The sequence below is a fragment of the Rhinoderma darwinii genome, assembly GCF_050947455.1.
Source record: "Rhinoderma darwinii isolate aRhiDar2 chromosome 1 unlocalized genomic scaffold, aRhiDar2.hap1 SUPER_1_unloc_27, whole genome shotgun sequence".
In the NCBI taxonomy this organism is placed as follows: Eukaryota; Metazoa; Chordata; class Amphibia; order Anura; family Rhinodermatidae; genus Rhinoderma; species Rhinoderma darwinii.
In genome coordinates this window covers 104,057-124,067 of record NW_027461664.1, presented here as the reverse complement: position 1 = coordinate 124,067, position 20,011 = coordinate 104,057, and the positions used below count along the sequence as shown (strand labels likewise).

General features: G+C 42.3%; 1 protein-coding gene and 1 long non-coding RNA gene across 6 annotated transcripts in view; one reads left to right on the top strand and one right to left on the bottom strand.

Moving 5' to 3' along the window:
• The window catches only part of LOC142671136 (oocyte zinc finger protein XlCOF8.4-like), a 143,101-nt gene that overhangs the window by 19,048 nt on the left and 104,042 nt on the right, over nucleotides 1-20,011 (bottom strand). The window lies entirely within an intron of this gene.
• The window catches only part of LOC142671140 (uncharacterized), a 153,080-nt gene that overhangs the window by 45,843 nt on the left and 87,226 nt on the right, over nucleotides 1-20,011 (top strand). The window contains exon 5 of one of the 5 annotated variants that reach the window (XR_012851795.1): nucleotides 194-1,687. The exons of the other annotated variants lie outside the window; for them this stretch is intronic. This is a non-coding gene — a long non-coding RNA (uncharacterized LOC142671140). Of the gene's footprint in view, nucleotides 1-193; nucleotides 1,688-20,011 lie in introns of those variants that run through there. 5 annotated transcript variants of the gene reach the window in all.

The window sequence follows — 20,011 nt, the reverse complement described above, 5'->3', positions numbered from 1 at the left end:
GTGCCAAAACAGTAGGAATTTCCCAAAAGTGACCCCATTTTGGAAACTACACTCCTCAAGGAATTAATTTATGGTTGTTGTTCCGATTTTGATCCCACAGTTTTTACACAGCACGAATTGGGCTGTGAAATTTAAAAAATTAAATTTTTTCCAATAAAATGTCATTTTTCTTCAACATTTCTTATTTTCACAGGGAAGAAAATACCCCATTTTGTTGCCCAATTTCTCCTGAGTGCAGCAATACCCCATTTGTGGCTATAAACTTCCGTTTAGGCCCGTGGGAGGCCTCAGAAGGGAAGGAGTGCTGTGTGTTCTTTGGAGTGCAGATTTTGCTGGATTGGTTTTCGGTGCCATGTCGCATTTGCAGAGCCCCAGAGGTATCAAAGCAATGGAAACCCACCAGAAGTGACCCCATTTTGGAAACTACACCCCTCAAGGAATTCATTTATGAGTGTTGTGACAATTTAGACCACACCATTTTTTCACAGAATTTATTTGAATTGGGCTGTGAATTAACAAAAATGTAATTTTTTCCAATGATATGTCGTTTCGGCTAAAAATGTAAAATTTTCACAAGGAATAAAATACCCCATTTTGTTGCCCAATTTGTTCTGAGTGCGGCAATATCCCAGTTGTGGTGATAAACTGCCGTTTGGCCCATCGGGGGCTCAGAAGGAAAGGACCACCATTTGGCCTACTGGGGATTTTCTGGTGCTAAGTCATGTATGCAGAAGCCCCTGAGGTACCAGTACAGTTGAAACCCCCAAGAAGTGACCCCGTTTTAAAAACTACACCCCTTAAGGCATTCATCTAGAGGTTTAGTGAGCATTTTGACCGGAAGCCTACACCCCATAAACTGTAATGTGGGTTCTCCTGGGTATGGCAATACCCTCAATGTGGCTGTTATCAGCTGCCTGGACACACAGCAGGGCCCAGAGGGGAAAGACGAGGGGGGATAAGATGTGCGGAGTTCATCAGGGTAAGTAAAACTGGGGTAGATTAAAAATCAAGGGATGTATGATACATTTTAAAACACTTTCATACAGAGCCCTGGTTTTTCGGGGCACTCGTCACATTGATATATTGTGTCCTTCCTTATCCCCCTCTTATATCAGACTTTGTACCTCTTGACTTTTTCCTTTCTTGCCAGTTTGGGGAACTTCTCCTGGAAAGTGTTGCCCTGGTACGATGCGTGTGGCCTCGCTTCCAGAAGTACTGGGTATCCCCCTTCTTGGTCCCTAAAGATTAGTTTCTTGATAACCACCTCTTGAAATTCCAGGAAATTTCCCGTCTGGCCTGCACATCGACGTAGCACGTACGCATTGTACAATGCCATCTGTATGATGTGCACGGCCAGCTTCTTATACCACACCGTATGGCGCTGTAGGGCTTCAGGACATGATCTGATAAGTCCACCCCTCCCAAGTACCTATTATAGTCCAGGATGTAGTCTGGTTTGGGGGTCTCTGTACTGGTACCTCGTACAGGTACATGGGTACTGGTGTGACATCTCTCTTGTCCTTGTACGTGACACAATATGTTGCTGCTAGATTGTGCCCTGCTCTCACCCCTTCTGAGTGTTTGCCCTGCAGAGTCTTAGGGAGGCCTCTCAGATTTCTTCTAGCAGTGCCGCATGCCGCAGTACTTCTGGAAGCGAGGCACTTGAAGAGTGGGACGCTGGTATAAAAATTATCCAGGTAGAGGTGGTAACCCTGGTCCAGCAGTGAGTGCACCAAATCCCACACAATTTTTGTATTAACTCCCAGTAAGGGGGGGGGGGGCATTCTGGGGGCTGAATACTGGTGTCCTTCCCTTCATATATCCTAAATCTGTAGGTATACCCTGATGCACTCGCGCACAGCTTATACATCTTCACGCCATACCTTGCCCTCTTACCCGGCAGGTACTGGCGGAATTGAACCCTCCCTTTAAAATGTACCAAGGACTCATCAATAGAAATACACTTCTTGGGGTGTATGCTTGGGAAAACCGGGCACTGAAATGGTCTAATAGGGGTCTCAGTTTATACAAACATTTAAAACTGGGGTCATCTCGGGGTGGGCACGGCTCATTATCAGTATAATGTAAGAAGCGAAGAATTGCCTAATTTATTTATTTTTTGGGGTTCCAGTTCAGTTCTGAAGTTGCTTTGAGGGGCCCATATATTAGAAACCCCTATCAAGCACCCCATTTTAGAAACTAGACCCCTCAAAGTATTCACAACAGCATTTAGAAAGTTTATGAACCCTTTAGGTGTTTCACAGGAATTTAGAGCAAAGTAGAGGTGAAATTTACATATTTATTTATTTTTGTCAGAAAATCCTTTTTATACCATTTTTTTCTAGAACACAGAAGGTTTTATCAGTGAAACGCAACTCAATACTTATTGCCCAGATTCTGCCGTTTTGAGAAATATCCAATATGTGGCCCTCGGGCGGTAATGGACTGAAGCACCGGCCTCCGAAGCATAGGACCACCTAGTGGATTTTGAGGCCTCTTTTTTATTAGGCACCATGTCCGGTTTGAAGAGGTCTTGTGGTGCCAAAACAGTGGAAACCCCCAAAAAGTGACCCCATTTTTGAAACTAGACCCCTTGAGGAATCCATTGTAGTTTTCTTGGGGGGCATGCGACTTTTTGATCAGTTTTTGTTCTATTTTTAAGTGGCGTGGTGACTAAAAAACTGCAATTCTACTATTGTTTTTGTATTCTATTTTTTTTACAGCGTTCACCGTGCGCTATAAATGACATATTCACTTTATTCTGCGGGGCGATACGATTACGGCGATACCGGATGTTTATAGGTTTTTTATGTCTTATGGCGTTTGCACAATAAAATACTTTTTATAAAAAACCATTCCCTTTTTGTGTTACCTTATTCTAAGAGCCAGAACTTCTTTATTTTTCCATCAATAAAGCCGTGCGAGGACTTATTTTTTGCGTAACGAACTGTAGTTTCGATCAGGACCATTTTTAGGTACATGCGACTTTTTGAACTAATTTTATTCCATTTTTTGGGAGGTGAAGTGACCAAACAATTATGATTCTGGTACGGTTTATTATTTTCTTTTATGGCGTTCACCGTGCGGGATAAATAACGAAATAATTTTGTAGTTCAGGCCGTTACGGACGCGGCGATACCAATTATGTATAGTTTATTTGTTTATTTATTTTAATAATAAAGGACTGATAAGAGAAAAGGGGGGATTTTTACTTTTATTACTCTTAAAACTTTTATTTTCTTATTTTTACACAACTTTTTTTTTACTTTTTTTTACTTTGTCCCACTAGGGGACTTGGGGGCAGGAGGCCCTGATCGCTATTCTAATACACTGCATTACATGCGTAGTGTAGTGTATTAGAGCTGTCAGCTACTCACTATGTCAGGACCTACTAGGCTTCCGTCGATGGCGTAGCCGGAGTCCATTGTTAGGACTCTGGTTGCCATAGCCACCATCGCTGGCCGCTATCATGTAGCGGGCCGTCGATGGCGGTTTAACCTCTAAGAAGCCGCGATCGCTATTGAACGCGGCTTCTGAGGGGTCAATCTGCGGGGACCACCGCGATTGGTCCCTGCACACTGAGCTGTGATAGCCTGCTGTCGGAAACAGCAGCTATCACAGCTCATGAACGCCCCGCGCGAACGGCACCATGTTTCATCCATGACATACTATTATGTCATGGAGCGGGAATGATGCACTTACCATGACATAATAGTACGTCCTGGAGCGTTAAGGGGTTAAGGTGAATTTGATGACCTTGCTGCTGCACGCCTCTTTTATTTGAGATGACCCCTATTATAAAACAAAGCATTCCATTAGGCGGTGTGTCGGACCCTTATTCAGCTGACTGATGTCTCTGATTTGATTCTCAGTTAAACGGCTACAATATTTTTATTTGTTGGTCTTTGACGTTTTCTATTATTAATGCTTTTGCTTTTTCAGCATTTTTAGGCTTATATCTTGAAGAGAAAACTAGACTTTTTATTTGTGATCGTCATTATCTACCGTAAATGTAATTGTGTCAATGGCAATGATTGGGGGGGGGGGGGCTGATATGTGTGATTATCTATTTTTTTACCTTTTTATTTTAATGGCCTTTCCCTCAAAGGTAAGAAAAGACATTTGGGGAATTTTTATTACATTTTATTTTTATTACACTATACTTTTCCTCTGTAACTGGTTGTGCACAGAAGGGGAGATCAGCCGTGTTACACTGACTATGGTCACTGATAGGGCTGTGCTGGGTCTAGCTAGACCCTGCAGCAGGCTCCTACTACCCGCATCTCGGCAATCATGTGACCAGTCACATGACCACCGGGACCAATAGCGGAAGCAACCTCTACTCTATAAATGTGTACATGAGTACAGAGAAGACAGAAGTGGTGAAAACCACCGGGATCTTCTCTCCGGGGTCCCTGGCAGTCTTTGACGGACGGGCACCCAAAATTCAGCTGCCCAATTGCTTGTGTAGGAAGCTTAAACCTGCACCGTGTGTGTATATATAATATATGTGTGTGTGTGTGTGTGTGTATATATATATATATATATATATAATCCCCCCCAAAAAGAAGAGGCAGCACTCCAAGAAAATTGGTGAGAAAAGGTGGTGTGTTTATTCACCCCAGGCAGGCAATGTTTCGATCCGTCGCTATGGGATCTTTGTCAAGCAATGACCAACAATCTTAACGGTATATATAAACCAGTGTGGTAATACAATCAGTGATTCAACCTGAGTTAACAAGTAGGAACAGGTGATACATTAGTGGTTACCGTGGTTACAACATAACAACCTCAGGGTATGTTCACCACACGCAGTGTTTTCAGATGTAATTCGGGCGTTTTACGCCTCGCATTACGCCTGAAAAAACGCCTACAATCATCTGCCCATTGCTTTCAATGGGTTTTACGGTGCTCTGTTCCCACGCGGTGTAATGTTACGCGTGGCTGTCAAAATACGGCGCTTAAAAAGACGCCCACGAAAAATAAATGCATGTCACTTCTTGGGATGCGAGTTGCTACAAAAACGTCTGAAAATCAGGAGCTGTTTTCGCCTGAAAACAGCTCAGTATTTTCAGACGTTTTTGGTCACTGCGTGTCAACATACCCTCAGTGAGCATGAGGCATCTGCGCAGAGAGCCCTCTGTTATAACAGTGTGTATAGCAGTACAGTGTATACAGTGTTTAACCCTTTCAAGACCGAGCTCATTTTGGCCTTCAGGACCAGCCCCATTTTTTCAAATCTGACGTGTCACTTTATGCGGTAATAACTCTGGAATGCTTTTGCCTATCCAAGCGATTCTGAGATTGTTTTCTCGTGACATATTGTACTTTATATTAGTGGAAAAATTAGGTCAATAAATTCATTGTTTATTTTTGAAAAACACAAATTTAGAGAAAATTTGCAAAAATTATGATTTTTCTCATTTTAAATGTATCTGCTTGTAAAACAGATAGTAATACCACACAAAATAGTTACTATTTCCCATATTCCATATGTCTACTTTATATTTGCATAGTTTTTTAAACATTATTTTATTTTTCTAGGCCGTTACAAGGCTTAGAACTTTACCAGCAATTTCTCACATTTTCAAGAAAATTTCAAAAGGCTATTTTTCAAGGACCAGTTCAGTTCTGAAGTGGCTTTGAGGGCCTTTTGTATTAGATAGACCCAATAAATCACCCCATATTAAAAACTGCACCCCTCAAAGTATTCAAAACAGCATTCAGAAAGTTTCTTAACCCTTTAGGCGTTTCGCAGGAATTAAAGCAATGTAGAGGGGAAATTGACAAATTTTATTTTTTTTGCTGCAATTCATTTGTAATACATTTTTTTTCTGTAACACAGAAGGTTTTACCAGAGAAACGCAACACAATATTTATTGCCCAGATTCTGCAGTTTTTAGAAATATCCCACATGTGGCCCAAGTGTGATAATGCACTGAAATACCACCCTCAGAAGCAAAGGAGCACCCAGTGGATTTTGTGGCCTCCTTTTTTTAGAATATATTTTAGGCACCATGTCGGGTTTGAAGAGGTCTTGTAGTGCCAAAACAGTGGAAATCCCCCAAAAGTGACACGGTATTGGAAATTGCACACCTCAAGGAATTTATCTAGGGGTATAGTTAGCATCTTGACCCCACAGGTCTTCTGCTATATTTATTGGAGTTTGAATGTGAAAGTGAAAATTACTTTCTGAAAAAATATATAAAAAAAAAATATTTGCAAGGCATAAAGAATAAAAAGCACCCCAAAACTTGTAAAGCTACTTCTCCCAATTTTAGCAATACCCCATATGTGGTACTAAACTGCTGTTTGGACCCACGGCAGAGCTCAGAAGGGAAGGAGCGCCATTCGGATTGTGAAGCGCAGATTGTGCTGGATTGGTTTTCAGTGCCATGTCGCGTTTGCAACGCCCTGGAGGGAGCAAAACGGTGGAAACCCCCCAAAAGTGACCCCATTTTGTAGACTACACCCCTCAAGGAATTTTTCTAGGGGTATAGTTAGCATTTTGACCCCACAGTTTTTTTTGCTGAATTTAGTGGAATTAGGCCGTGAAATTGAAAATCTACTTTTTTCTAAAAAACATAGAAATTTTTAATTTTTACAATGAATAAAGGAGAAAAATCACCCTAAAATTTTTAAAGCAATTTGTCCTGATTACAGCAATACGCCAGATGTGGTAATAAACTGCTGTTTGGACCCACGGCAGGACTCAGAAGGGAAGGAACAATATTTGGCTTTTGGAGCTCAAATGTAGCTGGAATGGTTTTCGGGTGTCATGTCGCATTTGCAAAGCCCCTGAGGTACCAAAACAGTGGAAACCTCCCAAAAGTCCCTTTAGGGGACTGGAACGAGCGATCATTAGGTCGCTGGTACAATACACTGCAGTACTAATGTATTGCAGTATATCATCATTTATACAGACTCCTGTAACAGCGCGATCGCTGTTCCTGTCCATTAGTCCCGGGTGTCAGCTGTAATACACAGTGGACACCTGCAGAATATGGAGCGAGCGCAGCGCATGAGCCCGCTCCATATATAACCCCCCGCACCACAACATGCTATTAAGTCGTGGTGCGCGAAGGCGTTAATGCGCAGCGGATGGTGCAAAGTGAAAATTTAAATTTTCCACTGATATGCCATTTTAATGCACAATATCTTGTGCCCAGTTTGTGCCACTGAAGACAAATACCTCATACAATGTTGAGCGGGTTCTCCCGGATATAAAATATCATATATGTGGACGTAAACTGGTGTTTGGGCACGCTGTGGGGCTCAGAAGGGAGGGAGCGCCATTTGGCTTTCGGAGCGCAGAGTTTTCTTGGTAACTGTTCTGTTTTGGGTTTTGCTGGTATTTCAGTTTATGATGTGGGGGTATGTGTAAATTGGGCAGAGTACATCAAATAAATAAATAATAATCCGCAGATATGTGGCCAATGTCGCACTGATAAATGGCGCCCGATCTTATCTGCTTTTGGACACTGCACAATTTCTGTCGCTATATTCTGAGAGACAGAACTTTTTTTCTTCACCGGAGCCGTGCGAGGGCTTTTTTTATCACTTTTTATTAGATTTTTTTTGGCAATCAAAGTGACAAAAAAACAAATTCTGACAATGTTTTTTGTCTTTTTTTTTTTACACTTTTCACCGCGCGCTATAAATGACATTTTACTTTATTCTGCGGATTGATACGATTACGCCGATACCAGATGTATATAGTTTTTTTATGTTTTGTGGCATTTGCGCAATAAAATCACTTTTCGATAAAATTATTTTTTGTGTCGCCATATTCTGAGAGCCATAACTTTTTTATTTTTCAGTCAAAAAGCTGTGTAAGGGCTTGTTTTTTGCGGGACAGGTTGTCGTTTTTATTGGTACTATTTTAGGGTACATGCAAATTTTTGATCACTTTTTATTCTATATTTTTGGAGGGTTGATGACCAAAAAAATTGTGATTCTGACATTGTTTTTTAATTATTTTTTTGCGCTGTTCACTGTGCGGGAAAAATAACATTATAGTTTTATAGTTGGGGTCGTTGTGAACGCGGTGATACCAAATATGTGTACTTTTTTTTAACATTTTCATTTTTTTCCTATAATAAAAGTCTTCTTATAGGAAAAAAAAGCATTTTCTGTTTTGTAACTTTTATAACTTGTTTTTACACTTTTATAAAACATTTTTATTACTTTATTTTTTACTTCAAGCCTGGCAGCACTGATCGCTGCTATAATACATTACACTACCTAGGTAGTATAACGTATTATAAACTGTCAGTGTGACGCTGAGAGTCACACTGACAGGAAGCTTATGAGGACCGGCCTCCGGCTGGTTCTCATAAGCTGCTGTGCATGGCAGACCCGGGGGCTGTTGTATGGCCCCCGGTTTTGCCTTTTAACCGATTGCAGCACCTCCAATCGGTCCCCGGGAAAGTTTGTTGTAGCAACAAACTTTCCAGTTCGTTGCTACAACAAACTTTCCCTACGATCACATGACCAGGATCTGAACCAATTAGGTCCCGGTCATGTCTCCGGGACCAGAGGCAGGGGTTAACAGCGCGATCCAGGTGTCAGCGCTAGTCTGAGACACCCGGATCGTGCTTTTAACACCCACCGTGAATTATGAACCCCTTGAGGAAAAAGCTTATTTTGGCCTTCAGGACCAGACCCATTTTTTCAAATCTGATATGTGTCACTTTATGTGGTAATGACTTGGGAATGCTTTTACCTATCAAAGTGATTCTGAGATTGTTTTCTCGTGACTTATTGTACTTTATGATAGTGGAAAAATTTGGTCGATAAATTCGATATTTATTAATGAAAAACACCAAAATTTCGTGAAAAATGCCAAAAATTAGCATTTTTCTAAATTTAAATGTATCTGCTTGTAAGACAGGCCGTTATACCACACAAAATTGTTGCTAACTAACATCCCCCATATGTCTACTTTAGATTGGCATCGTTTTTTGAACATCCTTTTATTTTTCTATGACATCACAAGGCTTAGAACTTTAGCAGCAATTTCTCACATTTTCAAGAAAATTTCAAAAGGCTATTTTTACAGGGGCCCGTTCAGTTGTCAAGCGGCTTTTAGGGCTTTCTATATTAGAAACCCCCATAAATCACCCTATTTTAAAAACTTCACCCCTCAAAGTATTCAAAACAGCATTTAGAAAGTTTCTTAACCCTTTAAACGTTTCACAGGAATAAAAGAAACATAGAGGGGAAATGTTCAAATTTTTTTTTTGCAGAAATTCATTTTTAATCTATTTTTACTAGGTTTTACCAGACAAACGCAACTCAATATTTATTGCCCAGATTCTGCAGTTTTTAGAAATATCCCACATGTGGCCCTAGTGTGGTAATGGACTGAAGCACTGGCCTCAGAAGCAAAGGAGCACCTAGAGGATTTTGGGGCCTCCTTTTTATTAGAATATATTTTAGGCACAATGTCGGGTTTGAAGGGCTCTTGTGGTGCCAAAACAGTGGAAATCCACCAAAAGTGACCCCATTTGGGAAACTACACCCCTTGAGGAAATTATCTAGGGGTATAGTGAGCATTTTGACCCCGCAGGTTTTTTGCAGAAATTATTGAAAGTGGGCCATGAAAATCTACATTCTTTCAAAGAAAATGTAGGTTTAGCTAATTTTTTCTAATTTCCACAAGGACTAAATAAGAAAAAGCACAGCTACATTTGTAAAGCAGTTTCTCCCGAGTAAAACAATACCCCACATGTGGTAATAAACGGCTGTTTGGAGACACAACAGGGCTTAGAAGATAAAGAGCGCCATTTGGCTTTTGGAGCTCAAATTTAGCAGGAATGGTTTGCGGAGGCCAGGTCAGGGACCAAAACAGTGAAAACACCAAAAAAGTGACTCCATTGAGAAAACTACACACCTTGAGGAATCCATCTAGGGGTGTAGTGAGCATTTTGACCCCACAGGTGTTTCATAGATTTTATTAGAATTGGGCAGTGAAAATAAAAAATCATTTTTCTTCAATAAGACGTAGCTTTAGTTCCAAATTGTTCATTTTCTCAACAAATAAAAAAAAAGAAAAGTACCCCAACATTTGTAAAGCAGCTTCTCTCGGCAATACCCCACACGTGGTCATAAACTGCTGTTTGGGCACATTTGCAATGTCCCTGTGGGACCAAAACAGTGGAAACCTCCCAGAAGTGACCCCATTGTGGAAACAACACCCTCAAGGTATTCACCTAGGGGTGTAGTAAGCATGTTAACCCCACAGGTGTTTTGCAGAAATTCGTGTGCACTCGATGTGGGATAGTGAAAATGGGAATTTTTCCTTAGATACGCCAATATGTGGTGCCCAGCTTGTGCCACCATAACAAGACAGCTCTATAATTATGCTGTGTTTCCCGGTTTTAGAAACGCCCTACATGTGGCCCTAATCTTTTGCCTGGACATTCGACAGGGCTCAGGAGTGAAAGCGTACCATGTAAAATTGAGGCCTAATTTGGCAACATATAAAGTATTGGTTCAAAATTGCAGAGGCTTTGATGTGAAATAATAAAAGAAACCCCTGACTAGTGACCCCATTTTGGAAACTGCACCCCTCAAGGCATTTATTAAGGGGCGTAGTGAGCATTTTCACCCCACGTGTCTTTTCCATAAATGATTGCGCTGCGGAAGGTGCAAATTACATTTTTTCCCTAGATATGCCAATTCCATGGCAAATATGTCGTGCCCAGCTTGTGCCACTGGGGACACACACCCAAAAATTGTTAAAAGGGTTCTCCCGGTTACGGCGATGCCATATATGTGGAAGTAAACAGCTGTTTGGGCACACTGTAGGGCTCAGATGGGTGGGAGCGCCATTTGGCTTTTGGAGCGTGGATTTTGCTTGGTAATAGTTTGTTTGGAGTTTTACTGGTGTTTCCGTTTATAATCTGGGGCATATGTGAGCTGGGCAGAGTATATCAGGGGCATAGTCAGGTAGTATAATAATAAGGTAAAAAAAAAAATTTTGCCGGGAAAGTGTTGTCCTGGTATAATACGTGCGCCCTCGCTTCCAGCGGATATATTTGGGCCCTCCCCTTCCTGGTTCCCTAATTTTAGTGCCTTGATACATCGCCTTTTGAAACAGAAGAAATTTTCCCCTCGGGCTGCACAACTGGATATTTTTCTTTCCTGACTTATTGGAGCCTTAAATTATTTTATTTTTTCATAGACGTAGTGGTATGAGGGCTTTTTTTTTTTTGCGGAACGAGCTGTAGTTGTTATTGGTACCATATTGGGGTACATGAAACTTATTGGTCACTTGTTATCCTTTTTTTGGGAGGCAACGTGACAAAAAAAACAGCAATTCTGGCATCGTTTTTTAGGGTTTTTTTTATACAGTGTTCAACATGCGTTATAAACGACATGTTACCTTTATTCTGCGGGTCAGTATGATTCCGGCGATACCTAATTTATAGAACTTTTTTATAACTTTTTGCACAATAAAATTACTTTTGGAAAGAGAATGTATTTTTTTCTGTCGCCATGTTGTGAGAGACATAACTTTAATTTTTTTGTATTTTTTTCTGCCATTATTTTTTAGTTGTTTTTTTTACGGCATTCACTGCGCTGGATAAATAACATAATATATTTATAGTTTAGGTCATTACGGTCGCAGCGATACCAAATATGTATTGTTTATTTATTTTTTTCAATAATAAATGACTTGATAAGGGAAAAAGGGGGAGATTGTGTTTTATTTTATTACTTGAAACTTTTATTGTATTTTTTACAACTTTTATTGAAACTTTTTTTTGTTACACTTTTCTTTAGTCCCACTAGGGGACTTGAAGGTCCAACTGTTTGTTTGATGTTCTAATACATTGCACTACCTATGTAGTGCAATGTATTGGAACTGTCAGTTGTTCACTGACAGCAAGCCAATCAGGCTCCGCCTCTGGGCGGGGCCTAATCAGCTTCCGTAATGGTAGACAGGAGGCCATTGTTACGGCTCCTGTTGCCATAGTAGCAGTCGCCAGCCTAGCGATCGCTTGGCAAGGCTGCCGATTTGTTACAAATCCCTAGGATGCAACGATCACAATGGATTGCTGCATCGAAGGGGTTAATGCCAGGAATCGGAGCTATCTCTAAGGGTCTAAGAGTATTCAGCCTGAATATCCATTCGAGTTCCCTTTTTTTTTTTAAAAAGCCACTTTGTCACCACCTCAACCTAGGGGTGGGATGTGGTCAATTATCCTGAATTTTAACTGTTTCTCCGTATGGTTCATTTCAGCGAAGTGCTTGGAGACAGGTAAGTCTAACTGTCACGAAGGGTCTGTGAACCCACTCGGCCGTACCGCCTTGGCAGTAAGGCAGCTGGCCAACAGAGAGCAGGTGAGAGTCTATAGGTCTATAGGTACCTGTGGCAGCTCAGACAGCAGCAGGGCAGGCTTGGCTGGGACTTAGGTAGCAGGCAGACGTCAGGAAAGGTGGAGCAGGTCAGACGTGGATGTAGCGCAGCATGACTTTGGCACGGCTCGGTGCTAAACCTGGAATGTATGGATTGCTAGGTACAGGAACTGGAAACAAGTATAGATACAGGGACAGGGACTGTTTAAGAGCGGGCACGAGCGTGCGCGCGCACCCTACGGGGTTCGGCAGATGTGAGTGGATCCGAGCACTGGCGTCTCCTGAGGAGGCTGGGGCCAGCACTTGCCGACTCGTGGCTGCGGCTGTCAACGGGAGGTTGGAGCTGACAGCCCGCAGCCACGGACATAACAGTATCCCCCCTCTTATTGGGACCAGAGCGAGAGAGAAACTTCAGAAGAGTAGGGGCATTGAGGTTCTCCTCTGGCTCCCAGGACCTCTCTTCAGGACTAAACCCCCTCCAATCCACCAAATAAAAAGGGGAGTCTTGGAATAGCGGTTCAGGATCACAGGTTTCAGGAGGGAGACATGGAAGGCGTTGGGAATCCTGAGGGTAGGAGGCAGCCGGAGCTTGTAGGCGACAGGATTGATCTGCTGCAGAACCTCGAATGGTCCGAGGAACCTGGGGAAAATTTACATGACGGCACCCTCAGTCGGATATTCCTGGATGACAGCCAGACCTTAGTGCCAGGAAGAAACCGAGGAGGCTCTCTTCGCCTTGTATCAGCCTTCTGTTTCATGCGGTTCCACTGCCATTAGGATGGAGGATCGAGTCTGCTGCCAGATCTTCAAAAAGTCTCTAAACGTGGAATCAGCTGCAGGTACCTTGGAAGTATCAGGCACCGGGAGAGGAATTCGTGGGTGTTGGTCGTAGACAATGCAGAACGGTGTATTCCTAGTAGACTCGCTGGTGTGGTTATTGTAGGAGAACTCCGCCCACGGGAGCAGCTTCACCGAGTCATCATGCTACTTGGAGATGAAGTGGTGTATGTAGTTCTCCAAAATCTGGTTGATCCTCTCGACCTGACAATTAGACTGAGGATGGTAGGCAGAAGAAAAGTCCAACTTCACGCCAAGAAGTCCGCAGAGGGCTCTCCAGAACCTCGAGGTGAACTGAACCCCCCGATCAGACACAATATGCTGCGGCAAGCCGTGCAGGCGGAAGATGTGTTGGATAAATAACTTGGCCAACTGAGGAGCAGAAGGAAGACCGGTAAGAGGAACAAAGTGGGCCATCTTCGAAAATCGGTCCACCACCAGCAGAGAGAGGCAGGTCCGTGATAAAGTCCATCGCTATATGCTGCCAGGGAGCATTGGGCACAGGCAATGGCTGGAGCAGGCCAGCAGCTCTGGAGTGGGTGGCCTTGTTGGCTGCACATACAGCACAGGAAGAAACGAAGTCCACAATATCTTTGGGCAGAGTGGACCACCAGAAATGACGAGCAATCAAATCCCGGGTCTTGCGTAACCCTGCATGACCTGCCAGTCTAGAGTGACCCCAGCGGAGGATTCTTCCACGATCAGCCAGGTGCACAAAAGTCCTCCCAGGAGGAATGTCCCCAATTTGCAGGGGGTTGACCGAGACAATGCAAGATGGATCGATAATGTTCTGTGGACTCTCAATGGTGTCTTCTGTCTCGAAAGACCTGGACAAGGCATCGGCCATCACATTATTGTCGGCCGGGCGATAATGAAGCTCAAACTGGAACCTTGCAAAGAACAGTGACCACCTGGCCTGACGAGGGTTCAACCGTTGGGCCGTCTGGAGGTAGGTCAGATTCTTGTGGTCCGTAAAAATCAAGATTGGATGAGCTGTGCACTCTAGTAGATGTCTCCACTCCTCCAGGGCCAATTTGATGCGAGTAGTTGCGTTCTGCGGAAGAGAAGAGCTTGGAAAAGTAACCACATACCATTTACTTGCCCTTGGGACCTCTCTGGAACAGGAGTGCACCAGCGCCTCTGCAATATGAGCAGTGTCTGAAACCATTCCCCCTGTCTCTTTTTAATCTTTGGGATAAAAGTCTTCGCTTGTTGTTTGCGAATTAAGGCCGTCATCATTTTATTCCCCTTGTCACCATGAGCATATTGCTTATATTTTGAAATTTGGATGAGGTGGGCGGATTTAACATTAAGAATGTCTTTCACCTTATCTCTAAGACTAGTCAATTCCGCTAATGAAGAGATGGCTACTGTCTTCTTGTGTACTCCCTCCAAAAGGGCAATCTGAGAAAATAAAGAATTTAGTACAGCATTGGTCTTTTTCTTTACATGCGTTCCCAGGGAAATAAGCTCACCTCTGATCACCGATTTATGAGCCTCCCACACAATCGGATTCGAAATAGAATCTGAAACATTATGAGTGAAATATTGAGATAAATGGTTTTCAATAATCTGGGCATTAGTCTTATCCGCTATAAGAGTGTCATTAAGTCTCCAACACCAATCTCCCTTAGGAATACCTACTAAACTTATAGACACTAAAATCGGGGCAAGGTCTCATAATAAAATATGGCCTATATCCGCAGAACGGACTAGTGAAGTATACTGCTGCGAAAGAAAAATATAATCTAATCTGTGATATGTATTGTGGGTGGGTGAGAAATAAGAATAATCCTTATCTAACGGATGCAGCAGTCTCCAGACATCTGTCAAGTGCAGGGAATTCAAAGCCTTGTTCAAGTGTGCTAGCGTCTTATACAAGGCATGCTGTGATCCCGTGGTGTCTAAAATCAGATTAAGGGGTAAATTCAGGTCTCCCCCACCACCAAAATCCCTTCAGAAAAATCACGTAACATGTTCAGAGTCCGAATAAGCCAACATTAGGAGAATATAGATTAGCGAAGGTATACATCACTGTATTTTAACGATATATATTGTGCTCCCACAAATATGAACATTTGAAAATTCACTGAAGTGATAAATGAGTAAAATGTATAATTGCGGACTTGGCGGATCAGATAACACAATGGCCTTCAGTCACGTTCCGTAGAGGTAAAAACATCAGGGATAGGGTGATGCAGAGTTGTTTTGATCCAATAATCCAAAAGGGTACTTGGTTAGACAGGCAGATACCGGGTACACACAGATGTGGTAGTTGTAGAGCCTGTGATTTCATTCAAAGTGGAAAAAAATTCAAAAGTGTTACCACCAAGGTTGAGTATGATATCCGAGATTTTGTGAACTGCAAAACGGCTGGAGTTGTCTATTTAATCACATGTCCGTGCCCACTGAATTACGTGGGCAAGACGATACGGCAGTTTCGGCGCCGGATTAGGGAACATGTTGGAGATGTTACAAATGAAAGAGATACTTCCATATCAAAACATGTGCATGCAAAACATCAAGGCAGGGCAGAATGTTTAAAATTTCAGGCAATTGAATTGGTACGTCCTCCCAAACGGGGAGGGGATTGGGATAACCTCATTCTGCGTAAAGAGGCCCAATGGATCTACAGACTGGCTTGCGTACATCCTGAAGGTTTAAACGAGCAAACAAATTATACCTGTTTTATTTAATACACAATCCATATCAAGTCATAGGGCTTTTTTGGTCCTCTGGGTGGGGGTATGGTAATGCATTCCTAGTCCCAGTGTAGTCACTTGAAATATATCAATCAATAAGTAGCAGGTATGGCAATTGAGTCCGGGAGTGTGTCAAATGTTTTAAGTGAGGTTTACAATTACGTCGTTCTTCTATCCATATATTATGTATTTTCAGGGTAGGTGCTCCTATCGTGGTAGTCCAATTGCGGCCCTGAGCTGATCCGCAACATATATCCAACCTTATAGTGTTATACTCCATCCTTGAATAGCATGAGGCTTTGTGTAGTAAATAGATACTTCTACAGCCTCCCATTGAGTCTGCATGCTCTGTGTTGTTTACATTGTTACTTCCGGGTATGTCAGCTGACAGCCGGGAGTCACATGGTTGAGCATCATGGATGTGCTGGGCCAGTGTGATTGGCTGTTTGATGTATGCTGCCGGAGCCAGGGGGCGGAGTATTCAGTTCATAGTGACTCAGAGTCCCAGAGTGAAGCATGCCGCTGACATCTATGCGTGCATGCTTCCGTGTTGTGCAGTAGAATATCTGCTGCTGAAGATATATCGCTGGCATCCTGGCCAGACTGACAGACCCCTGATGATAAGTATAGAAACGCGTAGGGTCGCGTGAAGTGAGGGAATTTTGCGTAGGGGGCAGTGGCATTGTTGTGCATCTGTACATTGGAAGAATCTGGTGCGGTTAACGCAGGCTCCTGTGTGAACGAGGGTCCAAACCACTGCTTTACCAATGTTATACGCTGATTCCATATTTTGATATCTCTGTTTACATACCCAGTCATTAAGGGTTCGCAAACTAACTAGGACTGGGAGTATTCTGTTTAATACGTTTTTAAATACACGGTTGGGCTTTTCACAGTGGTGATTGTACCCCTGTTTTTAGATAGCTATGAAATAAAAATTATACATTTTACTCATTTATCACTTCAGTGAATTTTCAAATGTTCATATTTGTGGGAGCACAATATATATCGTTAAAATACAGTGAATTATTACAAATTAGTACAGTTCATTATACAATTTAATATATCTGGGTATGGCAGCCTTTGCACTCTCTGACCTAAATACAGAAGGATGGATCAGTGAGGCAAAAAGCGTCTTCTCTGAGTGTGAACTGACGTATACAACGCAGGGTGTGTCCCTTAAATCCACTTTTAAAAACCTCACTAGATTACACAAGGATTATACAAGAAGTTGGTGGGAAATCCAGAGTCTAGAGAACTATCTTAAGAACAAAATAGTGCCTAGAGGCCTCAGAGTCCCTATTACCCCAGCCCCCAGATTAAAGACACCTAACATTAAAGAGAGGTGGGAGCAGGAGATTACAGGGAGTTCACTGAGATTTATGCAAATTTTGGTTGAGGAAGAGATTATTCAATTTGATCACATCAGTGTGGAACTGAAAAAAGAGATTGAGACAGTCAAGACTCTGGTTGATACCCCAGGTTTTGATAAAAAGGATAAAACCTTGCAACAATCCTTAGAGAGGTTTACTTGTCATCTAAAAGAGCGTAAGCACTTCCAGTTCCAGAGTGATCTGCAGGAATTTAGGGAGAAAAAAGCTTATGATTTTGTTAATCAGCAGCAACAACAACATCAGCAGCAGGGAAATAGGGGTCAAAGAGAATCTGACCCCTCTACATCTGAGAGTGAAACAACAGACTCTGAAAGAGTAGGCCCATTCTCTGGGACTGGTGGTGGTAGACAAAAAGGTAGACAAAAATTTAGGGGAGGTGCCAGAGGTAGGAATAGAGGCCGAGCCAGAGCTTCTTCCAACAGTGGCAGTAATAATTTTTTATCCAACAATCCCCCCATTTCCCGCTACATGCTGAGGGGACAAAAGGATTTATAAAGGGAATAGGAACGGATAAGTTACAAATAATTAATTTATCGGAACATATTCTGAGTCCATCTGAGATCATGCTTTTAGAGAAGGGACTTTCATTTGTCCCCACAGTAAAATTTGGTTCATTTACCTGGATCAAGGATTTGAATTTGTTTGCTCGTAAATTAAAATGGATTAAGTTTTTCAAACATTACAACAGGAAAAAATGTCTGGAAATGGGTCTAGAGGAATCTGATTTAGAAGGACTAGAAGCACTGGAAGGGTTACTTGAAGAATCAAGTAGAACCCCAGGACTGGGTCCTTTTACTAATCTAAGAACTAGAAGTAGGAAGTTGCCGCCATTGGGAGATTTTACCAACGTAGATCTGTTCGTAGATTTGGTGGGTGAAGAGATCAAAGCTTTGAGTCAGGATATGAGGGGCATTGATAACAATCTGTCTTGGTCTGAACGTGTAGCTCTTACCACTTTGGAAAAAAGACGTAATATCATTCTAAAAGCATCCGATAAGGGTGGGAACATTGTGGTCATGAGTCGAGAAGACTATAAGAAAATGTGTGAGGACATTTTGCTCAATCCTGACTGTTACACCATTCTAAAAGATAACCCCACAGCAGTGTTCAAGAAGGAGCTTTTAGGTATCCTGCGGGATGCAAAGAGCAGGTCTTTGATCAGTGCTAGCGAATTCAACTTTCTATTTCCTCAATTTCCTATTATGGCATGCTTTTATAGCCTGCCAAAAATCCACAAGGGCTATCCTCCCCTACGTGGTAGACCCATTGTATCAGGTATTAATAATCTTACCCAGAATGTGAGTACATATATAGACCAGGTGCTGCGTCCGTTTGTGCTAGGTCTCACATCATATGTACGGGATACCATGGATGTTTTAAAACAAATTGAGGGTATCACTTTGGAACAAAATAAATTTCTGGCGAGTTTGGATGTGGAGGCTTTGTATTCCTCCATTCCACATAGACTTGGCTGTGAAGCAGTGGAATACTTTCTAAAATCTAGGGGCACTCAATATGTGGCTCATAACCAGCTTATTTTGCAATTATTACACTTTGTGTTAGAAAGGAATGTTTTTATCTTTGAAGACCGTATTTTTCATCAGCAACGTGGTACAGCAATGGGGAGTCCCACTGCTCCAACTTATGCAAACTTGTCTCTTGGTTGGTGGGAAGAGACAGTTGTCTTTGGGGATACATTTGTCAAATGGACTTCATCAATAGGTATCTGGATTAGATATATTGATGACGTGTTGTTGCTCTGGAATTCCACAGTGGAGGAATTCAATAATTTTGTGGCAGCCCTTAATACAAACGATCTAGGGCTCAGGTTCACATGTGAAATCAGTGATCAGGAATTATCTTTTTTAGATCTTAAGATAATTAAAACTAAGGAAGGCACAATACGTACTAAAGTACACCGAAAGGAGACCGCAACCAATAGTTTCCTACAATGGAACAGTTGTCACCCTTATCCCCTCAAACGTGGGATTCCCAGAGGCCAATTCATGAGAGTACGCCGAAATTGTAGTTCAATGGACGATTTTGAGTCACAGGCACATGACCTCACAAACAGATTGAAGGAGAGGGGATTCCCTAAGGGGGTAATTAGAAAGGCCTATGAGGGAGCGAGGGATGCAGATAGGCAGAGCCTTTTAGTCCCTAGACAACGTCAAGAGGAAAGGGTCACTAGGCTCATAGGTACTTTTGACTCCAAACAATCTGAGATCATGGAAATCCTCAAGAGGTATTGGCGTATCCTAGGAGCCGATGCGGACTTGGCGGATCAGATAACACAATGGCCTTCAGTCACGTTCCGTAGAGGTAAAAACATCAGGGATAGGGTGATGCAGAGTTGTTTTGATCCAATAATCCAAAAGGGTACTTGGTTAGACAGGCAGATACCGGGTACACACAGATGTGGTAGTTGTAGAGCCTGTGATTTCATTCAAAGTGGAAAAAAATTCAAAAGTGTTACCACCAAGGTTGAGTATGATATCCGAGATTTTGTGAACTGCAAAACGGCTGGAGTTGTCTATTTAATCACATGTCCGTGCCCACTGAATTACGTGGGCAAGACGATACGGCAGTTTCGGCGCCGGATTAGGGAACATGTTGGAGATGTTACAAATGAAAGAGATACTTCCATATCAAAACATGTGCATGCAAAACATCAAGGCAGGGAAGAATGTTTAAAATTTCAGGCAATTGAAT